This window comes from Camelus bactrianus, chromosome 2, assembly GCF_048773025.1.
Source record: "Camelus bactrianus isolate YW-2024 breed Bactrian camel chromosome 2, ASM4877302v1, whole genome shotgun sequence".
NCBI lineage: Eukaryota > Metazoa > Chordata > Mammalia > Artiodactyla > Camelidae > Camelus > Camelus bactrianus.
In genome coordinates this window covers 103254497-103264299 of record NC_133540.1, presented here as the reverse complement: position 1 = coordinate 103264299, position 9803 = coordinate 103254497, and positions in this window count along the sequence as shown.

Genomic DNA, 9803 nt, shown 5'->3' with positions numbered 1-9803 from the left:
GACTAGTATCTATGTATATTCTGTGCATTCATAACACAACTAACTTTTTCTTAATTTTTTCAATATTACTAGGCTACTTGGTTCATCTGTAAGGTTTTTCAAATTGTTGCAAATCTCCAAAAAAGTTTCCAATATAGTTATTGAACAAAATCCACGCAGTTCAAAGGTCAACTGTAATTCAATGGTTCATTATTTGACAATCAGTCTTACTAATAAGGAGAAATTCACAAGACCTGGACAGCTTAGACCAATGGCACACTAAACCATCAGAAGACAACATTTTTAAGCTATTTTTCAACATTTTTCTGCATGCCTTTTTCCTCCTAGCAATTTGGAATTAATTTCTTCCCAGAAATCACAGCACGGAGCCAGAAAGTAGCCTGGAGAGTATGCAGTCCCGTGATTTTCTATGCTGTGTTGAGGAAGGAGGCAAAGAGAGCCCCAGCTTAGACACTGATTCTCAAGTGAGAAGAAAGGTCAGAGGGCAGACTAACAGAGTATAGTTGTGGGGAAGTGCTCAGCAAGAGAGAAAATATTTCAGAGCTGTCACATTTTTAATCTAATTTTATCCTTAAACATCCCTGAGGCAAGTAAGCTAGGGCCTATTATATTTATATTTCAAAGAAGACCTGAGATGCCAGAAGGTTAAGTGACCTTGCTGTATGGCATTTTCTGCACATATTTTGGTGATTTCTATTTATAACACCACGTGAAAATGAGGAGGCTTCAATGGTTTTCCTAATGATCAAAACACCTTTTGATTGTTCTTGAGAGCTTAAAGTGTTTTATACTCTCTAAACTTCCTTCTCCCTTACCTTTAGGTACCATTTTGGTTTCTGAGTCAAAGATTTCTTGACAGTAGTTATCTCTAAAGGAAGGGATTATAAATGATTTTTTAAAATTTTTCTCTTCTTAATTTTACTACAATAAGCGTGTATGAGAACTATAACACCCAAATTATAATTGTTGTACATTTTCAAAATTTATCTTAATTCATTTTAAGAGAGTCCCTGACTAGACAACCGTGTTTAATTTATCCTTAAAAATATAAAATGCAGCGTGAAATAACATTTTAAGAGAAAAGTATATTTCTACTGAAGACCAGAGTAACATTTAAAACCAGAGAGGAAGTTGCTTAGAGCACTTGTTACAAACATGGGCTTTGAAACCAGACTGTTTGGGTTTATATTCAAGCTCTGTGAGCCATTAAAAAAAAAAAACTCAATAAACATTTGCTGCTGATAACAATTAGGCAAAATGTTTAAAGTGCACAAATTTTTTTAAACTTTTTTTTATTGAGTTATAGTCATTTTACAATGTTGTGTCAAATTCCAGTGTAGAGCACAATTTTTCGGTTATACATGAACATACATATATTCATTGTCACATTTTTTTTTCACTGTGAGCTAAAGTGCACAAATTTTAGCATCAGTACAACTTGTAATGAAAAACTGGCCTTGTCATTATTGAATTTGTGATTTTTTTAGAGTACTGAACCTCAGTGTTATTACGTGTAAGGAGGAATAGAGCACTTTTGTTTACAACATTTATTGAACCGATAATGATTGCTATTCATTATTAATTAGGTTGTCAATAACTATAAAATTTTATTATTGCTATCTTTAATAATTGCAAAGCCTAATTATTTTATGTAACACAATGATGATCATATAGAATTAATTATTTTGCACATTATACTGACTGGGTGACTCTCTGAACCAGCATTATCAAAATCATTTAGAGCTGTCTGAGATATAAACACAGTTCTACCAGGATCAATTAGATATTAGAGAGAGGGCAGTTCCCATTGTGAGCCACCATAGAAAGATGGTAAGTGGCTTAGAAGTTTATTTAGCTTTAATGAGAAGATCTTTCATCCAAAGGGTATTCCAGGGGAAATGTGGCGTTCATTGATCAATTTCAAAACTACTCTACATATGAAGATGGACAAATATCAGCTTCTCTAACCCAGTTATCTACCTACCTTCTTTTGCTTTCAACATATATTGACTGTATACTTACCATATGCCAATCATCGTTCTTGGGTCTGGAAACACATCAATAAATGAGCAAGACAGACAAGTTGTCAAACTTAGAATACAAGGAGGAGATAAAAAACAAATAAGTAAATAAGATCATTTCAGGTAGTTTAAATACCATGAGGGGAAAACAAAACAAAAATAAATAAACAATCAAATAATCAAAAAACATAAAGTGATTTGATAGAGAGTGACTCAGGGGCAGGGATGAAAAGCAAAACATTACATAGGAAGGTCAGGAAAGACCTCTTTAACACAATGACACTGGAGATGAGATCTATATAACAAAAGGGAAAATGCTTGGGGGGGTCTCACTATAAACGTAGAAACCCTCTGATTAGAAATAAGTGCTATTATATTTGGCATATGTCTTATTAGCATTTGTTTGGATCAGATTGCTGACGATGATTTTTAACATACCCTTTGCATTAATTTCCTAGGCTGCCAAAACAAAGTACCACAAACTGGGTGTCTTATGTCAATAGAAAAATTTTCCCTCAGATTTTGGAGGGTAGAAGTCTGAAATCAAGGTGTTGGTGGGGCCATGCTCCCTTGAAGCGTCTTGAGGGTGGGGGATCCTCTCTTGCCTCTTCTGGCTCCTTGTAGCCCTAGACATCCATTGCCTGATAGCACCATAACTCCGAGCTGCCTCAGACTTTACATGGCTGTCTTCATCCTGTGCCCGCTTCTTCATATGCCTCTCTCCTCAAGTATTTCTCTCTCCTCTTCTTATAAGGATGTTAGTCTATTGGATTAAGAGCCCACCTCATTTCCTTATGACCTCATCTTAACTAATTACATCTGCAAGGACTCTTCTCCAAATAAGGTCGCTCTCTGAAAACCTGAGGGTTAGCACTTCAGATATCTTTTTGAGGAACACAGTTCAACGCATAACACTTTTATAATATCTTAAAGTAGATTATATTCCTATTTACATACTTCTAAAGTATAATTCGGGTACTCATTAGGATAGTGAAGGGGACATTTATAATATTTAGGGGTTTTATTTTTAGATCAAAAATATATTTTGTACTAAAATAGACCAGAAAACTCTAGACTATATTAGTGTATGGATATTTTGATTTTCTATTTTCCTGAATTACATAGATATAGAGTTTGTTTTCTTTTGGACTCTCCAGACTACAGACTTTTGTTAATAGAATGGATGGACTCAAACAAAACCAAAATAAGGCTAACTTCTGTCACTGATAGTATAAAATTAGATATTGATCAGATTAAGGAATAAAAAGCCTAGACAACTTTCTTCAGCCAAATCAAAGGATGTCAAGGCAAGTGAAAATAATTTGAGAGTATTTTTAGATCTGTGGAAGTAAGAGAAGCAAGTGATAAGGCTGTTCATTTAGCATAAACTGGTGAGTCAGCGTCTTCAGGTCAGGCACAATTTCTGTTCTGTATTTCCTTTGTAACTTCGTTGAGACGCTTCCATCTAACTGCTATAGAATATGAATATCACAATAAACATGCCACTTTGTTTTTATCAGGATATGCATGTGCAAACAAAATGGAGGATCAAGGGCATTCATACATTCACTCTCAATTATTCATTAAAACCCATTAAGCATAGAGTATTATACTAGGTTTAGGAGGTGATTCCAAAATGAAGGAACTTTTCTAGACCTTAAAGATCTCAGAAACAAATTGAGCACAATTTTAAGCTTGTAACTATATAATTTCAGAACTCTGTAAATTTGTTTATTTTATCCCATTTTATACCCCCCAAAAGGGTGTATGGAAATCTTAAAATACATATTGTGTAGCAACATTTTTGAAAATTGTCTTTGGAAAAATAATCTAAAATGTTAGCATTCAGCAACATTTTAATGTATCACTAATATTCACGTATTAAATATTTCATAGATATTTTTTGTTACGGACTCTAAAGGCATAAATTATCAAATGTCCCTTCCACTAAAAGTATATCCATGTGTATTTTTTCATTTCTAGAACAAATAGTAGACCTGGAAGTGATCATATTTTAAAATTAATTAGTACTTAGTATTAGAATATTTATTAAAATAAAACAACTTAACAGTGATTTTAGCTTTGGCAAACATTCATTACTGACTAATTGACAAGCCTGTTTCTCAAAACTCATCAATATTATTATTTTTACCTATTTTTCAAATAATATCCATACATCTAGAATGTAGAATATCTATGCATATGAATATGTGTGTATATGCATTTCTTTAATGTAAGCTTTTTATGAAGTAGAATATACAACCAGGAAAGCACAAATCATAAGTATACAGCTCAGTAAATTTTTACAACTATACACACCTATATAATCAGTAGCCAAGCCAAGGAGATTATCAGAATCCAAGAAAACTTCCTCATATCCTTTTAATTTATAACCTCACAGGTGTAAATACTCTTAAAATAATGGGTTAGTTTAATCAGTTTGTTTTAACTAATGTAACCCTATGTATTTATTTATAGTAGTGGGTGTAATTTTGCTTGTTCTCAATCTATATATACTGCTATGGATATATTTTGTATATATTTTGTATATATTTACTAGATATATACTATATATATAAAAAACGATACTATACTACAATTATTTTATACACTCCACTTGATGCGTATTTGAGTATTGAACATATGAGACTTAGCTCTCACAGCTCTTATTTTAAAGTGTTTTTTTAAAAAGTTAAAAACATATATTTAATGAATACTCTTAAAAACTATGAAAACCTCATGTATGACTTAAAATATATGCAGTGAAATCAAATTTATTGCAATTAGTGGAATGAATCTTGACAAATCAATATTTTGACATGTGGAGATCAGAGCTCTGTTTTTCAGTCTTCTATTTCAGACTTTTAACAAATAATTGTAAAACTTCTCCAAGGAATTCAATTTAGAAATTGTTCGACAGTAAAGGGCTTATTCTGACATCTTATTCAGAGAAGCTATATTATTCACGATATGTGAGGAATTAGCTTTCTTTGCCCTGAGGGATTGTAAAGAATCATGCATCATGATTAAAGAGAAATTGAACAGTTAAATCCTTAAATACATGTGTCAAGGAATAAGACTACTCCTCTGCATTAGCCAGACTATTTGGCTTGCTGCCAATGATCCTCAATCAGATGGAGACTTCTGACAAGACGCGCTGCCTCTGAATTAGAAGGTCTATATTATAGCTCATGATGAAAACATAAATGTCAGTTGAAATGGCCCAAGTCTTTCAGACTGCTGGTATTACTTTTCCTTTATAATTCAAATAAAATTAGTATCTCTTCATCCACTCATTTGGACACCCAAGACACTTCTTTTATCTTCAAGATGCCTGGCTGCCTGCTGCAGACTAAGTGGAGGAATTGTTTTTCTTCTCATCACCTGTGGCCCCACTTGTCTCTCCTTTTAGGCCAAGTTGGGCCCATCAAAGTATTTTGCTTAAACCCAAGTTTATTTAACTTAAAATAACACTTTCCATTAGTCCTGCAAACCGGTTGGATCAGTCATAATTTTAAGTTATCATTTTTCTTTTTTGCTTTCTTTCTCCATTGCATTGCTTTTTTGTAATCTGCTATATTAAGCAAATGAAAAATCTGTAATACAGTTTAAATTCTGTCATCAATATATTTATTGCTTTCTTTAAGGTTTGTTTAAGACCTATCTTTCAGCCCCAGGATTGAGTAATTTCTGTGGAGATTTAACTCTGGGCAAATTTCAAAGAGCCACAAACTCCTAGAATTGTTTGCAAAATATTGTAGTAAATGTATTATTAAAGAGACCCGTGATCCGGACATAACTTACTGGGATTGAATCTCAGTTTTGCTGCTCATTAGCTGATGACCTTTGGCAGATTACTTAAACTTTCTTCCTTACCTGTGAAATGGAAATAATAATGAGATCTGTTTGATGGAGTTGTTGTAACTAGATTGATGTAAGGTACTCCTGCATGGCACAAAATTAGTGCCACATATGTATTGATAATTAATATTATAAATATTATCAAATGGTTCTGAAATACCATTATCTGTGAAATACCAAAGTAAAAGAAAATCAGAGTAATGCGGTCTTGGAACCAGGAAAGTTTTGACTCCTACCGCCTTTACATCTATCAGACTTTAGTCTACTATGTAAGGCTTTGGGGCTTCAATTCCTAATCTGTAAAATGTGCACATTATTCCTACTTTGAACTGTTGTTCCATGAATCCAATGATGTAATTAGAGGCATGTTCCAGCAAATACATACAAACGTCCCCCAAAATACATTTCCCTCACTTATTCTATTTGTTTTGATATCTGAGTAGGACTTGTTTTTTATAGCCTACAGTCACTTGGCAAGGGTAAAATAACCAATGTTCAAGGTGTTAGTAGATTAGAGGTAGAGAGACAAAATGAATCATCCCACCTAAACATGTCACATTTTATTTTATACTCCTGCTCAGCAAAGCAACAGAAAAGCACACAGTGTGGGATCTTCCAAAGAATGAAAACTATTGCACAAATAAAACATGACACATTTTATTCCTGACATTTTCTCTACCACAGCAAGATTTATCTTTATATTCAACCAAAAAGATGGCTGTAACTCAGGCTGGTAAGACTTACAAACATTGTGAGATGAGTTTAAAAGAGAAGTCAAGCAATAACTTATAATCACAAGGATTAAATTTATTTTATTTTAGAAAAATACAGTTGAAAATATTATTTAATCTTCCAATTGTTTTCTTTGCTGATGGTAGCAATGATTGTAAAAGTATTATTTAGAGAGAGCCAAAGAATGATCAAAATTCAAAGAAGCATAGTATTTACCTGTTTCACAATAAGATTTTTTGATTAAAAGTACATTGCTAAATATTTCAAAGAATTTGTATATCTAATCATTTGTTAACTACTTATGCTAATGGAAAAGAGGAAAATTTATACCAAATTTTATATAAAACCTCATTTGAATATTCATTTTTTGCAAGAGAAGAGACAACCAAGTATTCACAAATACACATTTTTAATGTATATCAGAGAAATACAACTGAAAAATCAGTCTCTGTTCTTTTTTAAAATACAAATAAATGAATGAGTAGATATAGCTGAGAACCACAACACTATTTTTCCCTTTTAATTTCCAAAATTATAGCTAGTGCCATTTCTGAATGAGAAACAAGAGCAGGAATAAATTTTAGACTCTCAAGTTTCTAAAGATTTTGAATAATGAGAAATCTTTATGTCTATTTAACGTCTATACAATACATCGTTTTTTCTTGAAGTGTTTACCTTCAAATGTAATTGTTTAGATATTTTGAGATTGAAACTCATCTGAGATTAAAATGCAGGAATCTGCATGTCTTGATTCTAATGTTACAGGGCTCCAAACCAATTTATAATTTCAGGCTAATGGGATGTTTGTGTTCTAAAATTGTTCTAGATCTAGGTTCTTTGGGGTTGAACCCAACATATAAATTCCATTTTCTGTCTGTCTTCCTGAGACTAGCAAAATTAGCATATTTGAATAATATAGTTCTAGAAACAGTCCATCCATGTAGGGGAAAAGGTCACTGAAACACTGGGGATGTGGAATAACTTTACTCTCCTAAGATTTTTTTCTATCGACCATACGTCCACTTAGTGACCACTCTTGGTCTGTTGTGGGTTTTGGGGATTTTTTTGCATGTTTATGTCCCTTTTATAAATGACAACGTTCTTCCATGTTAGGGCTTAAGAATTCAATTCTCTCACTAATATATTTTCTCCTGATGTCATCCACATTCATTGCTTCAGGGAACACCAATTTCCTGATTATTTCCAAATCTCTATCTACAACGAAGACCATTGTAAATTCCTTTGGACCTACATACCTCAAACTCAGTAAGATCAAACTCATTATCTTTCCCTTCCCACCTATACCCCACTCCAGTGTCCTTGCCTCTCAAAGCCCCTTTTTAAAATTTTAATTTACTCTTACTGAAGTATAGTCAGTTTACTATGTTGTGTCAATTTCTGGTGTACAGCACAACACTTTAGTCATATATGAACATACACATATTTGTTTTGATATTCTTTTTCAACGTAAGTTACTACAAGATACTGAATGTAGTTCCCTGTGCTATACAGTATGAAATTGTTGTTTATCTATTTTATATATAGTAGTCAGTATCTGCAAATCTCAACCAGGTTCTCCACCATCCTCCCCAAAGTCAGTGGGATGAAGGCAGAGTCAGGCAGTTCCATACACAATCTGCCTTATAGGACTATTCTGGTGACAACGTGATTAAAGTGACTGCTTATATTTATTGTAAGTTGAATATAGCTAAAGAACAAACATCTTTCTGCAAACTAAATTATGTTTTATCATAAAGGAAGATTTTAATAAACAAGAGTCATCATTTTTTCAACACCCCAAGTAATACCACTCATATGATTATTTAAAGTGAATCGACTATCATTAAGGCTGAATTAATTGAGGAGAAAAATTACATATATATAAATATATGCAGAGATATTAAGTTCTACCTATTATTTGCCAAGTTGCCTGGGTTTATAGTCCATCCTCAATATTTACTAGCTCTATGAATGTAGAAAGTAACTTAATGCATTTGAATTTGTGTTCTTGCTTGAAAAAAAGTGATAAAAACAGTATCTATCTCAAAAGGCTATTAAGATAATTAAAAAGGTTAATACACAAGAACTGTTGTTGTAATGGTATCTGGTACAAAGCAGTCATTTAATAAATGTTGTTATTATTGGTAGTAGTATTGGTAGTTGTTTTAAGATAAGTAAAATCCTGGAAAAAAAAGCAATTTAGAACATTCAGTATCTCTTATAAATTAAGAAAAAACAGCATCCTTGGACAAAAGATTTCTTGATCAAAAATAATTATACAAGTGGTCCCTTTCACAAAATGCCTTTAATATTATAAATGAGGATAATTCTCACTGTTAAGTAGTTTTTATTTCTAGGAATAGTAGAATTTCATCCAGCTTTATATCTTGATCACAATCATTCATCATCTCCAATACTTACACTTTTTTTTATTGTACAAAGTGTGTGGTATTAGATTTGAAAGACACTTTCTCCCACCATAACAATAATAGTGGTACCTCTGAGAAATATTAGCTTCAAATAGAATGGTTATAAAATCAGAAGTCCACTCTTATTTAATATAAAAATGATTTCTGACAAGCCAGCTAAGCTTCAAGAGCAATTCATAAAAACCTGTTCATTTATACAATACAAATTCCAAGCCCTCGATTTTAAATTCTAACTTTTCATTGATTTATGAACTATTTATTATGAAACATAATTATGATTATTCTTACCACCCCCTGACAGTAACCTCATCTCCTACCAACTCACCCTTTTCTTTACATGAGTAACCTCAACTGCTTCCTCACTTTTCCACTGCTGTTTATTCTGTGAGGAGTGCTGTTAACCCTGCAAAGTTTCTTCTTATTCTTTTTGTCTTCTGTTCAGTACCACCTTATAGAATATAGATTTTTTTTGGTGGGTTGTAGCTCAGTGGTAGAGTGCATGCTTAGCATGCACAAGGTCCTGGGTACAATCCCTAATACCTCCGTTAAAAAATAAAAAAAGAGGAAAAAAGTAGTTTTGACCAAATTTTAGGAAGTAGTTTCATCCTCCCATCTTTAATATATTTTCCTATTCTTTATCTCTGTCTTCTGTTTCTTTCATTCCATTTAAATCACAATGTAAACAGTTTTTTTTTGTGAGTTTTAGCTTTTCTTTTTGTAAAGAAGTTAAACTTCACAAAAGAAAGCATAATTTCTGTCT